Below are 15,045 nucleotides of genomic sequence, written 5' to 3' on the forward strand. Positions count from 1 at the left end.
ATCGATATCAAATATATCGATGTTACTAATATCTATGTTATTAATATTGATATTTATATTATTGTTATGTATTTTATTATGTATTTAATATATATGTGTTATTTGTGTTTTGCTAAGTTTTCTACTTGTTTTAAAATATATGTATACAATTTTTACATGTTAATAATGTTTTTTTAAGTTATTTTTGTTGTTCAGTACCGTAGCGGTTTGTCGGTTTATAGGGGAATAGGGTGGGAAGTAATTTAGTTATACTAAATTATTATTTTTTTAGGACTTATAAGTTAATTTTAATTAATTTTTGTGTTTAAGTTCTGTAGCAGGTTGTAAATTTATGAGGGAATAGGGTGGGAAGTAATTTATTTGTAATTAAGTAATAATTATTTTAAATAATTGGTATTAATAATTATATAATTGTTAATTAATTAATAATTGGTAATTAATTGTTAGTAATTGGTAATTCATTTTTATTAATTGATAATTATGTTAAGTGTATTATTTTATTAGAACCGCCGGCAATGGCGGTCGTGGCTCGGTAGAGCTCCGGACCCTCCCGGGAGGGAACCAGCATTAATACGCTGTCTCCACGGGCGCATTTGGTGGGGGCTTGCTGGAATGGATGTTCTTAGCCCCGGGTAGTGGTGTTGGTGGCTCGACAGTTGCTGCGGAGTGCCCGGGAGGCTGATACGACCTTGTGCCTACCTGTCCCGTGACGTTGGAAGGAGCCGGCAGCTAGATAGATAACAGAGTGCGCTGGCGGGAGGTGCTGCTGGGCCGGGCTTCCATGTCACCCGAGGTGTGGCGAATCCTTTCCTTGGATCCCTACTCCGACTGTTGCCCCCGCTGAGAGGTACGGAGGGGTTATTGAAGACCCGGGTATCTTCCTGGGCAGCGGCGGGCTCCACGAAGGAGGAACGACCTGCTGGTGTGTGACCGGGGGCGGAGCAGGTGAGGCAGCGAGGCGCTGAAGGAGTGCGTCGAGGCCGAACGTGGCGGACCGGGAGGCCGCCAGACACTGCTCTGACATAAGTGTGGCTCCCCATGGATTGAGAGGTGGGGAGACTGCCGGAGCCGCGCCTGGGGCAATTTAAGACCATTTTTTGCCCTGAAGGCCTGCAATAGCCACCGGCCCAGTAGTGGAAACGGGCTGGCGGTGGGGTGCGCAGCACAGGGGGTGAGTCTGACTGGCGGTCTAGTGCTGCGGGTGTGGCCTGAGACCAGTTTGTGACTTGGGGGCCCCGGGCTGGCTGATGGGCCCTCCCTGTTGCCCCAGGGACCATACACGACGGAGGCCTCTCTAGTGAGGTGCGGAGGATCCGGAGTCACCTGCTGAGGCCCGGGGACCCGACTGGTGCACGCTGTCGACGGTACGAGTGAGACGGGGAGAGACCTATGCAGAGAGGGGGTGACCGGATGACGATTTGGGTGGCCCCATATATAATAATATATAATCCAGTATTTGTAAAGCGCACAGCTACCCGTAGTAGGTTTCCCGGCACCATTTAGATGCTCTGCTGAGGGAGTTGTAACCCTCTGGCGCTATGCTCCACTGCCTAGCTGGGGCCCTGACCACTCTGAAGAAGAGGCTACCCCCCCACTAGCGCATACCCGGAATGTACAGTTGCGCAGTATTAATCCTGGGAGCGGGATTGTTACCCCCATAGGACCAACTGTGGGGAAGCCCCACCGAGAGGCCAGGTGGTGACGTCGGGCAATGGGGAGGAACCGGGCAAAGGCGGTCGAGGGACAACGAAGTGCCGACCCTCCTTCCATCATGTCAGACCAGGCTAGCAGACCCCCCTCGCCGAGGGGAACCTTGATTGACCACACCGGGGGTACGCCAGATAAAGTGGATCTCATCCTGCAGGAGATACGGGACTCAAGGACCGCGATGGAGCTACAGATGGGTACGCTCACTACGGGACTGACACTGCTGAAGGCGGACCATGCCAAACTGGCTGATACAGTTAAAGACCACGACCAGTCCCTACGGTGGCGGACCACTCCTCCTCCCTGCAGCGACTCCAGCAGCAGGTCACCTCGCTCATGGACCAAGTGGAAGATGCAGAGGGCAGAAACCGATGCAACAACATCCGTGTTATTGTACTGCCGGAGCGCTGCGAGGGGAGTAGGGCGGCTGACTTCATGGAAACATGGTTCCAGGGACATGTGGCTCAAGAGGGACTCTTCCCCTACTTCTCCGTTGAAATGGCACACAGAATACCGACGGGACAACCCAAACCTGGAGCGCCGACCGACCTCTGATTGTAAAAATACTCAATTATAGGGACCGCAACATGTTCCTGCAGAAGGCTAGAGAAAAGACGCTCATCCAGTACGAAAACCACTGTGTCTCTCTTTATCCGGACTACACTGTGATGGTGCAAAGACAGAGGTCTTCCTATCATGCGGTGAAGAAAAAGTTACAGTCGGCGCAACTCAAGTACACCCTCCTATACCCCGCCCGACTGAAGGGGATGCATGACAAGAAGACTCACTTCTTTGAAAGCCCGACAGACGTGGAAGAATGGATGGAGGTCATGTGCATCGGTTCTAGCCAAGCTGGCTACATGGAGGACTCCTCACAGGATTCGGAAGCGCTCCGGAAGCGGACCTTTGGAAGAACACAGGGCACTAACTGAGGGAAGGGCGGAGCGGGATCCTCACGAGAGCAGCAGCGGAAGGGCCAGGAGGGGGCGCTGGCAGTGGCCGGCTCCTTCCACGAGGACTCGAACAAGATTGCCACGGACTCAGAGGACAGTACGATACAATCAGACTCTGACCATAGTGTCGTGCTCTTCCCCACCATCACTCCGAGAGCAGCGGACGACCTGCTTGATGAGTAAGGAGAGTAGCTGGGGCACCGGCACCTGGGACTCCTACTACCGACTTTGCTGTACGGCGTGCGTGCACCCAACAACAGAAAGACTATTGTATCCTTTAAAGAGATAGCCCACTGTGTGAACTGGTATATTAGAGGGGACAGTTATCGTTATGAGGGATGCTAGCCGTAAGCTCTGCCACTATATCCACAGGATTGTGTGCCACCTAGAGACCAAGATGCCTGATGGGGGACTTTGTGATATTTAATGTTACTCTTGCTATGCTGCTGCTAGCGCCCCACCCACCCTGAAGTACACTACCCCTCCCCCCCCCGGGAGACAGGGTACAGTTGAGCCATTGAGCCTTAGGCCATTCGAAGATCATGTTTGGACGTAAGGTTGGCTACCTCCCTCATGGCGAATGCACTGTTATTTGTTATGTACCATTTGCGCACCACTGTTGGGCCCAGCGCGGTTTAGGCATTGTGCCAAGTTTTGTTCAAAATGTTGGGGAAAAGGGACTCCTGGTCAGTACTGCTTTGCTAATGTCACGCGGAGTTGAACTCCGCTACACATGGGACGATGACGGGGGCTGCCACCACAATAGGTTCGTACAACTTGCTGACATGGAACGTAAGGGGCCTAGGAGCAATACAGAAAAGACACCGCATACATGCATTCCTCCTCAGACGTAAGACATAAGTAGCATTCCTTCGAGAATCTCACCTAATTGACTCTGAAATGCAGAAAATGAGGAAAAAATGGAGGGGTAATTATTCTGCTTTCGCTAGAGGGGCGACTATCTGGGTACGGCATGGGGTTCCCTTTGTTACACTTGAACGCCGAAGAGATGATCAGGGACGGTACATAATAGTGAAGGGCACACTTGATGGTTCCCCGGTGGTCCTTGGGAGTATCTATGCCCCTAATTTTGATCAAGACCGCTTTCTGAGTAGGCTGAGTGGGGTTTTGGCTGACTAGGTCGGGATTCCCTGGGTGCTGGGTGGGGATTGGAATGCAGTGCTGGATGTTGGCTTGGATAGATCACATCCCCCCTACACAGTACAACCGCTGGTAAGATTGCGGACCAATTCACTGCATGGGCAGGTGGGTGGACACTCTCAGACGCATGGCGCTGCCTCTACCCGACACACAAGGAATACTCATTCTACTCCCCGGTGCATGGCCTCCACACTACACTTGATAGATTCCTCTGCTCAAGTCCACTTCTTGCGAAGGTCCACAGCTCCACATATTTAGCTAAGACCTTTTCCGACCATAGTCCCCTGGAGCTCACCCTTCGATGGGGCATGGTACCTACTCCGGTGCCCCCCTGGAAATTACACCCACACCTGCTCGAAGACGCCCCATTTCGCACGACACTCGCTGACACTGTTACCAATTACTTAACCGAAAATTAGAGCACTGCGACATCGCGCCTGATTGAAAGGGATGCGCTGAAGGTAGTGGTCAGAGGGGCAACAATAGGACAGCTGGTGGTAGCTAGACAAGAAATACACCAGAGGCTGCAGGACATTAAGGGCAGGTTACACGTATTGGAGAGGGAGGCAGTGTTAGACCCTGCCAAGAGAGAGCTGCTACAATCCGCGCACAGAAACGCTGGAGACGTTGCGGACTATAGACTACAGAGCATATCTTCAGCGTAAACATGCGTAGGCGGACAGCGCTGGTACCCTGTTGGCCCGCATGGTTAGTGACAGATCAAACACGACGGCCATATCTAGTATCCGCACCACGGCAGGACACTTAGTCCACACACAAGCCGATATAAATGACGCCTTTCGTGATCACTTAGAAAAGCTCTATTCGCCTCCCCCCTTGGTGGACAGCTCTCTCGTTGCTGACTTCTTGCAGGACCTCCCCTTCCCGGTCCTTTCGGAGGAAGTACAGAAAAACATAGACAGTCCTACTACTCAACAGGAGATCCGTGCCACGATTAAAGGTTTCAATCGTAACAAAACGCGGGGTTTGGACGGACTCCCTGTTGAGTTTTACCTCACCTACGCGGAGTCCTTGGTGCCTACCCTGGGGACCGTCTACAAGACGGCTTTGGAGACGGGCCACTTACCAGATTCCACGATGCAGGCACTGGTCATGTCTATACCCAAGCCGGGGCGGGACGGATTGGACATGTCAAATTATAGACCCCTCTCTATGCTAGCCACCGAATACAAAATATTGAGTAAGGCCCTCGCCAACCGTATACAACCGCACCTCCCCGCACTTATCCACAGTAATCAGTGCGGTTGTCTCCCAAACCGCAGAACTTCGCTTAACACTAGGCGATTGCAGACAGTATTGACGGCTACCCCACAGGCCCACGCCACGCTGGGTGTATTGCACTAGACCTCAGGCAGGCGTTTGATTCCCTATCATGGGATTTCATGTTTGCGGCGTTGCGGCGCTTTGGATTTCCAGACACATATTTAAAATGGGTCTGTTTATTGTACACAATCCCGACGGCTAGGGCCCGTACGGGCTGCTATATTTCTGATAGATATAATATTCATCAAGGCACAAGACAGGGGTACCCTCTGTCCCCCTTGTTGTTAGTGTTGGCACTGGAACCTGGACATGCTCTTATACTTGCTAGACCTCACGGCTGATGCGACCTCCCCCTCCTGGACATATTTACTACCTTTGAACGCCTGTCGGGTCTGGCCATAAACCCTGACAAATCAACCAGTTACTTTTTCCAAGAAACACCACACATTACTTATTTACAATTTGGCACTTACACATTTTCGGTGGCTCCCACTACCTTTAAATACCTCGGTATTTATGTGTACAGAACGCAAGAGGACCATATAGAAGACAATATCCAAAGGGCAATAACGGGGCTCCTTACTAGTGTTGGATTCTGGTCCTCTTTGCCACTCTCATTAATGGGGCGGGTTGCCATCTCAAAGATGGTGATGCTAACTCATTTGCTATACTATTTTGTGAATTTGCCGGTAGTTCTCCCACAATCCATTTTTACTACGCTGGATACAATGCTGACTACCCTCATCTGGGGTGCGGGTCGGAGACGGATAAGTCTTCGGAAACTTCAGTTGCGGACGCAGAGTGGCGGTCTGGGGGTCCCCGACTTCCGAGGTTACTACTACGCTACCCAACTCCAGTGGACTGCAGCGAGGAACTTATGCAAGATTGGGTTTACACCGCAGAGGCTAGATAGAGGAGAACTACACACCCTGTTGTTGCCAAGGGCCCGGATCCCTCCTGACTGCCCCCCTACTGCGGATTACCCTGCTCTGTTGGAAGAAGGCCTTGGCTTACACATCTGTGGCAACCCCATACACTGGGAACATACCTTTAATAGGCCTGCCCACACCACAGGGGAGACTCACACGGACTAGACTCCAGGCTTGGGCGGACAGTGGGATAGAAGGGGTAGAAGCTTTTTTAGGCGATGGCACACTGATGGACCATGATTCCTTTTTGCAGGCAACTGGGGCACCGCCACACCTCTATCTGCTACATGCCACTATCACGCACAACATTAGAGCCACTTGGGCCCCACAGAGGACTGAACCCCCGCAGCACACCCTAGTCCACCTCTTATACATCATGGGACCTGGGGGACATCTGGTGCATTGGTTATATACTGGGGTATGGGCACACGCAGCAATTGCTCTTACCTCCCTTAGGGAACAATGGGCGAGAGACTCCGGTACTGAGATTACAGACCACGCGTGGAAACGCATACTTGAGTATCCCAAAAAAGTGTCATGTAATGCACGGCTCAAATTCATACAGATGATGGTGCTGCATAGATCGTACCTTACGCCGAAGCAGATACACCACATGTTCCCGGACTCCCCCCATTGCTGCCCCAGATGTAGAGGAGATGAGGCGGGCTTCCTTCATATGCTATGGTCTTGTCCTCGACTGCTGGGCTACTGGGAGAGAGTGGGACACTCCCTAACCCCAGTGACACAACTACCGGTCCGAGACGACACCCTGTCTTGCCTGGTGGGCCTTCGCAGACACTCCAGGGTTCAGAAGGTGTGGCTCAAGTTTGTGAATCTTGCCCTCATCTTGGCAATTAGGGTGATTACTATGAGGTGGAAGTCCCCCAGATGCCTGGCGGTCACGGTCTGGCAGACTGGCGTGCTCCAATGGGGAAGGGCGGAGGGGGCTGTCCTCCGGAGGGAGGAGGAGAGGGGGCTGAGGCAGCAGCACATCTCCCTGGACTGGGAGGCCATGTTGATTGAGCTGGAGACACTGGACCTGGCTCCCACACAAGACGCCATGTCACAGTAAAGCGAAGAGTGTGTGTCAATTTGTGCCTGTACGGCCCGTGGAACGGAGATACTATGATTTTGCCCTGTACAATGTACACTTGTGGAGGACGCTCTTATAGTGACTCCCTATTACCATCGTCAACTATGCAGTACGACTGACCAGGAGGGGGTTAGGGTGGGATGGGAGAGCGGGAGGTGGGGAATAGTTGGGGGTTTTCTTTTGTTACTGATTGGACTTCAAATATGTACTACTCTGAATTATGGATGCGACACTACATGTACATTATTGGTTCGGAGAAGGGATCGGACTGTAAATACCCTTTGTAAGCCTCTCTTATACTGAGAGATCTGAGCAACCATATTGTTATACATAAATGCACTGGAAAGGCTAAGGTGGGAGAAAAACAAAAAAGACTGTATTTGAAATGCTTATATATTTGGAAGTGCATGCTACACAGTGGTCATCAATAAAGTATGTTATAAAATAAAGTGTATTCTTTTATTATTGGAGTGTGTTGTGTGTTTATAGGGGAATCGTTTTTAAAGTAATTGAAATGTAATTAAATTATTATTTTTTAAAAATTTGGTATTGAGAATGTATTTATTGGACATTAATTATTAATTGATAATAATTATATTTCATAATTTCTTGGTTATGAAAATACATGTATTGTTGTTCCATCATTAGTTAGTAATTAAATATGATTAAATAGTATTTATTGCTGAATTTAATTAATATCTTATTAAGTAATTATTAATTGGTGGTTAATGTTTAATAACAATTATTTTTTGTTATTAAATATATTTTATTTATGAATATTTATTATTTGGTAATTAATATTGATTACTTTTTATTTAATATTATTTTATTGTTAATTATTCATTGGTAATTGTGTTTTTATTAATTATGTATTGCTATTTGTAAATAGTGTAGTATTTAATAATTAATTAATTAATTAATTAAAAAAGTAATTTTATTTATAAGTATGTTATTTTTTACTTCTACGCTATCCAACACGTTCCCTACTGTTGCACTCTCTGGAGTGGGAAAAGTAATTTTTACCCTTATACTATCCAACGCTTTCTCTACTGTTGCATTCTCTAGAGTGGGAATAGTAATTTTAACCTCTACTCTATCCAACACTTTCTCTACTGGTGCACTCTCTGGAGTGGGAATAGTAATTTATACCCCTAAGCTATCCAACGCTTTCCTTACTGTTGCAGTCCCTGGAGTGGAAATAGTAATTTTTACCCTGCCGCTATCCAACGCTTTCCCTACTGTTGCATTCTCTGGAGTGGGAATTGTAATTTTAACCTCTACGCTATCCAACACTTTCCCTACTGGTGCACTCTCTAGAGTGGGAATAGTAATTTTAACCTCTACGCTATCCAACACTTTCCCTACTGTTGCACTCCCTGGAGTGGGAATAGTAATTTTTACCCTGCCACTATCCAATGCTTTCCCTACAGTTGCATTCTCTGGAGTGGGAATAGTAACTTATACCCCTATGATATCCAATGCTTTACCTACTGTTGCACTCCCTGGAGTGAGAATAGTAATTTTAAGCCCTACGCTATCCAACATTATCTTTAGTGTTGTTGTTTTTTGGAGTTGGAATGTTAGTTTTATTCCCTCTGCTATTTAATATTTTTTGTATTGTTTTAGTTAATGTAGTATATAATTAATTTAAAAATGTTAAAAAGTATTTTTTTTAAATTTGTTATACATAATTATTTAATTGCTATTTATGTTATTTTTTTATGTGTATAGATGTATTTGTAATTCATAATATTTTTTAATAATGTATACTTTATTAAAATAATTATTAAAACTGATTATTAAGTAAGTTTATAAAATATTTATGATATGTATATGTTTAATTAATGTTTAATTACATTTTTACTATTACTGATTAATTTAAAACATTATGAAATATTTTTAATTATGTTTATTTTATTTTATAAGTATTATTTAGTTTATATTACATATTTTTTTAACTAAAAAAAGCGATATTTTTAATAACGATATTTTTGACATCAATATTTTTTTCTCGATATTTTTGTACTTACCATGTTGTAGATATGATGTCGATATTCTTGATATCGATATTTTTGCTTTGATGTTTTTGTAGGTCGATTTTTTGACCTTCGATATTTTGTCAGTGATCCGACTAATTGATCCCTTAGCAAATCATTGTGTAAATTCCCAACCTGCAATCGATAGCAAGTCTCTTCAATTCATCAATATAGTCATCTACAGGTTCACCTTTGTTCTGCTTCCTCTGAAAGAATGTGTAACACACCACGCCCATGCAGACTTTAGGTACAAAATCTTTATCTAAATCTTTCAAAGCTGCCTCAAAATCATTAATTTCTGCATTTGCTGGTATTTTGGGCATACGATTATAAGTTTGTATCCCTACAGAACCCAAAGAAGGTAAAAGAATTTGTAGTACCAAAGAAAATTAATTCCTTTTCCTTTTTTGGTGAAATCGATGAAAATGCAAATCCTTCTTCCGTTTTTCAATTAAGTTGATTGAAGGCTTCCACGCGTAGGTAACCTAATCGTCGCCAATTGTTATGATGATGCAATTTAGGTTACTTGGAAATAAAAAAGTTTAAAGAAGACGAACAGGTGAGACCCAGTCAGCACGGCTTCCAGTCCACAAAGCAAGCAGTAACTGACTCCAGGACTGGAACGGCGTGTGAGAATGCAATAAGCATTCTATGCCTCGCTCTTAGAACGACATATACATCATATTACAACATAACAATGGGGTTTTAAAATATGGGCAGTTTTATTTTGTTATCAACACTCTCGTTTATACACATTTTCATAACCTTCGGCCCCCGCTGTTTCTTTTCTAAAAATTCTAAGGGGGCTTGTATCTCCATGCTCACATCCAGATTTAGTGCTCTCTATTAAATCCCCCGGTCCTCATTCACGCTCTGCTTGGGGCCCAACGGGGGAGGGGGAGGCAAACAGCACCGACCAGAGACACAAAATCAGGTGTGATAAAGGCCGCTTTATTGGAAGCAGGTGCACCTTACACAATGAAAACCCTCGGCCTGCGCCGTACAAAACTAGACCTCACTAAATATGTAATACTTTATTGTGCTTAACCTACTCCCGATAATCCAAAAACAGATCTCCTACACTTCCCCCATATATTAGGAAGAACCGCCACTTGAAAGACGTGCTAACGGCTTTCGACCCCCCCTAGGACTCCTGCACTTTCGGGTATCTGCGCACACCAAAGGCCTGATCCAGAGCCTCCCTCAAGCGGACCACATACAACTCCAATCCGTACTGGCAGGTGTACCCCATCCTCCCTGAGAAAATCCACAGTCCTGTACCTAAGCTCCGGGTGCTCCATCCTTTCAGAACCTTCTTTCTCCCCAAAATCCTTCACATCCCTGTAAATTTCCTCCGGGTCCTATCTATGGCTAATGGCCTCTCCGCCCCCCTCCAAACCCGCCTGGGACCGAAACTCTGACCAAATGCATGACACCCCGCCTACCTGCGCCGTATCTCTAACAGTTCCCCCTTCACTTGTTTAACCAACGCTAACCCTTTACACGGTACCAAGGCCACGTCTGGCACACTCTCCCCTTTACCACGTCACACAAAGTCGGCAATAATGCATGCCAACGCCTGCCCCCTTTCCTTGCCACTGAATGAGACAACCTGTCGTCCAATTCCAACTTCTGATTCCGGTGCTTGACCCAGTCCCCCTTTCTGCTGACTTTATAAATGAGTGTCCATCAATGTAAATCTCCAGCGCCGCCGCAGTTGGCCCTGCCCCTGCACCTGAAAAGACACACATGTGAGAGGCGAGAAATGTCCTTCATGTCATTGTTTCACCCCCCACGCCCCGTAGCCTGACAGATGCCCGCCAACAGTCCAACCTCCAGGGCCCGAGGCCTTCCACAAACTTGACTTGCAGCCTCCGTCGCCGCCCCACTCCGAAGGAATGCCTCCGTAATGCCTTCGGGTCCTCACCCATACCCCAAAGGGCGTGCCGCAGGACCCCCAACACCTGTGCTGCAAACACTCTGTCACCTCCTCCTCGACCAAGCCCCCGCCCAGCTTTCCAACAGCCGCGTCCCCCATTCCACCACCGACGGTGAATCGACACCCCCGAAACCCCCGTCCATTGAAATAAACCTGAACCGCACCACCTGCTCCTGCTGAAGCCACTGATCCCCTGCCTCACTGCTCCCGACCGCCACCACTCCTCCCATGTCCGCTCATAGGCATCATGGAAATGCCCCAAGACCGCCTGTCCCAAGCAAATCCCCTTACTCCCCACCGACAACCGTAGTCGATGATGCGGCAGCATCAAACCGGACAGCGTCAAACCCAAACGACGACGTTGCCGTCCTCTTGTCCTCCGGCAGGCGTGCTTCCATGGCCACGGAGTCGAGCTCTATACCAAGGAATAACAGCACCGAACTGGGACCGTGCGTCTTCTCTGGCGCCAGGGGCACCCCCAGGTAAACCACAAAGCCCCGTAAAACCGTCCAGCTCCGCTGGCAGTCTGACAAAACCCGGCCGCCCCACCAGAAAGAAGTCATCCAGATAGTGCGTCACTGACCAGAGTATGTCCGCCAGGAAAAAAGCCCACTGTAAAAAGAACTGAATGGCTCACACCGCGCACCCAAAATCGAACATCCCATGGGCAGTGCTGTCGCCCCCCATGCCAACATTGCCACCCCCTCATCCTCTGGCAGGCGTGCTTCAATGGCCCGGAGTCGAGCTCTATACCGAACATGGACAGCACCGTACTGGGACCGTACGTCTTCTCTGGCACCAGGGGCACCCCCAGGTAAACCACAAAGCCCCGTAAAACCGTCCAGCTCCGCTGGCAGTCTGACGAAACCCGGCCGCCCCACCAGAAAGAAGTCATCCAGAACATGTGTCACCGTCGCAGAGCCTGTCCGCCAGGAAAAAGCCCACTGCAACAAGGATATGAATCGCCCAAACAGCGCACGCGAGATCGAACATCCCATGTGCAATGCTTTGTACCCACAATTGCCCCCGTCAAACCGGTTCCCCATCAACCGGTGATCCTCCGGATGACCCGGAAGCAGCCAGAACGCTAATGTAACATCGCACTTCGACATGAAAGCTCCTTCACCCACCGCCGTGATCCACCGTGCCACGTCCACGTCCGCATACGACACCCTTGAGAGCTCTGCAGCAAAAAAGTCCTTGACCGACTTACCCCCCGGCCCCCGACCGCTGCTGGCTCAACCGAAATTGACCGGGCTCCTTCCTGAGCACCACCCCGATAGGTTAAACAATCAAACCCGGCAGCGGCGGCTCCAAAACGGGAAGGGGGGGCCCAGCTCACCTCCTTAAACAACTACCCCGCACTATCCCTGTGTTCGTATTGACGGCTTCCAATACTCCACCCTAACCGGCGACGAGCCTATGCCCAGAACCTTGACCCCTCTCCCACATCCCCGCACCTCACCTGGCACTCCTTCACACACCGCGCCATTCCCAGAAGCACCCCATGTTCCCCGGTATCCGCACCAACCAACAGACGAGGTGTACCCAAACCACTCCCTGCTCCACCACCATCCTTACCTGGCGTCAAGGCCGGCGTTGTCAGTGGATCCCATCGCCTAACCAGTGGAGCCGGGGGGGCCGTCACTCTCGGCGTTCCTTGCCGTGGGCATACCTGAAACACACTACCAACACAGTTACTCTGCTCCCCCCACCCCCTTCCCGCATCTCCCCCTCCTCCTCATAATTCTCCACATAGTCCAAATTCACCATGTCCTCTCGCCCACCACTGGGCCCATCCATCCACTCGTCCCCTAGTCCCCCCCTTAGGGGCTCCGTCCTACCCCACCCCGCCTCCTACCGACAAACCCAAATCAAGTCGCCCCGATCCAAGCTCTCTCTCCTCTCATCCCCTACTCCACTCCTCTGTACTTTCTCCTCCCCCGGTTCAATCCTGGACAGACAAGATGAATCTACGAAGCAGTAAACCCATCAATAACGACAGCGCAAAAACCCTTGGGGTCATACTCGACACAAAACGCAATCTACCCTCCCCATTAATTCCATTGCAAAGCCTGCTCGATACCAACTGCGCCTCCTTAGGAGGATTCGTCGCTTCTTCCCGGAGCATGACCTTAACAATCCTGGTCCCATCGCTGGTCCTCTCCCAGACTGGACAACTGCAATTCTCTTCTTACCGGCCTCCCTAAATCCCACCTGTCCCCCCCGTGAGTCTGTTCCTCATTCAGCAGCTCGCTTCGTACATGGGGCCAAAAGATGCGACCACAGCACACCCATGTTATCCACCCTCCGCTGGCTCCCATAGTTGCGAGAACTAACCACAAGACTACCCGCATCACCCACAAAGCCTCGCACTCCTCCTCCCCTCGCTATCTGGCGAATAAACTGAAACTCTCTGGAGGCTCTAGCCCATACTGAAATGCGGAAAATCTACAGCCTGAACCTCCCACTTTAAAGAAGGAAAGATCGCTGGCCCCATCCTTTTCCGGCAACGGAGTGAGAATCTGGAACTCACTTCCGCCTCAGCTCCGGGCCACCAACTCCTCCCAGGCCTTCACAACTGACCTCAAAAGTCTCCTCCTTCAAGACACTTCCAAAGTTAATTCATGCCCTCACTATTACCTGCAGGAAAACCCTTTAATATCGAAAATTCTTCTTCTCCCTGACTATGGAAGTGCCGACCCAGCGTGTACGTGCGGTCTGTGAGTCTGCCATTAGTGCCGTAATACCCTCTTACCTGTGATTGGTGCTCTTAGTAACATGCACACGTCACAGTTCCCTTGTAACACACTGTTTGCTACCTCCTACATTTTGTTTGCTTTCGATACCTTCACAAGTGCCACCATAGCCCACGTAACTCTTCTCTCGTGTTCGAGTGTCCTCCATTCATTGCAGTATTATACACCACTTGCACTTTGCCCGCTTTGTAACCTGCACACATGTCACTTTGTCGCCTGTATGCACTTTTTCCTCATGTAATGTAACTTTGCTGTTGCAATTCGTTCACTTGTAACGCTCCAGTATCAGTTCTGTCCCTATCGTGAAGCGCTCTGACACCTTTGGGTAAGGTCCGCGCCATATCAAATGCATAAATAAATAAATAAATATTACTCCGCATCTGATCAACAGCCTCCTGTCTCCAAACCCCGACCCCCGGCGGCCGTCTCGACCCTTCCAAGCATGGTCCCTCATGGGAGAGCAACCCCCCGTACCAGGCCGAGCCGGCCCATCCCCTCGGTCGAGTGGAGCCGCATGCTGCTCTCCCGAGCGTCTGTCCCAGCGTCCCTGCCAAGAACAAGAGGTGGGGTCCAGCAGAAGAAGAAACACCTCCCCTCCCCCGAAAGCCCCCAACCCCCCACGCCTGCCGAATGCCCCCCTCCATGCCCGTTGAGCCTCCCACCCCCCCCACCAGCCCAGCCCCCGCTCCCCGCTGGACACCCCACCCTCCTCACTCAAAGGCCTCCCCCGAAACGAGCCTCCCGCCCCCCACACGCCCCGCGCCCCGCACCCCTACCCCCAACCCGTACCCCCATCGTACACTTGCCGCCAACAAATCCCCTCCCCCCAGGCTCGCAACCTCTGACCCCACTGGCGCGCCCCCAGCCCGCCCCGACACCCCCTTGGCCGCCCGCGGAGACGGAGACCTGCGAGGCCCCACCATGCTCACCTCCCCCTCGGGGGCACCACCCCTCCCATGCCACTCCCCCCCAGCCGACTCCCCCCTGTCCGCTCAGGTTCATCTATACTCATGAGAGTCCCCCCTTCCCCCAAGCCGGGCCACCCCTCCCCACCCCCTCTGCATCACTCCCCAGCCTCTCCATGTGCAACCTCCAACCCCCCCGCCACCCCGTCCGTGAGCCCCCAACGCTGGGCCCCCCCCGGCCCCCTCCCGCTCAAGTGTCTGTTCATGAACCATGTTGGC

Source organism: Lissotriton helveticus, chromosome 2_1, assembly GCF_964261635.1.
Source record: "Lissotriton helveticus chromosome 2_1, aLisHel1.1, whole genome shotgun sequence".
Classification (NCBI taxonomy): domain Eukaryota; kingdom Metazoa; phylum Chordata; class Amphibia; order Caudata; family Salamandridae; genus Lissotriton; species Lissotriton helveticus.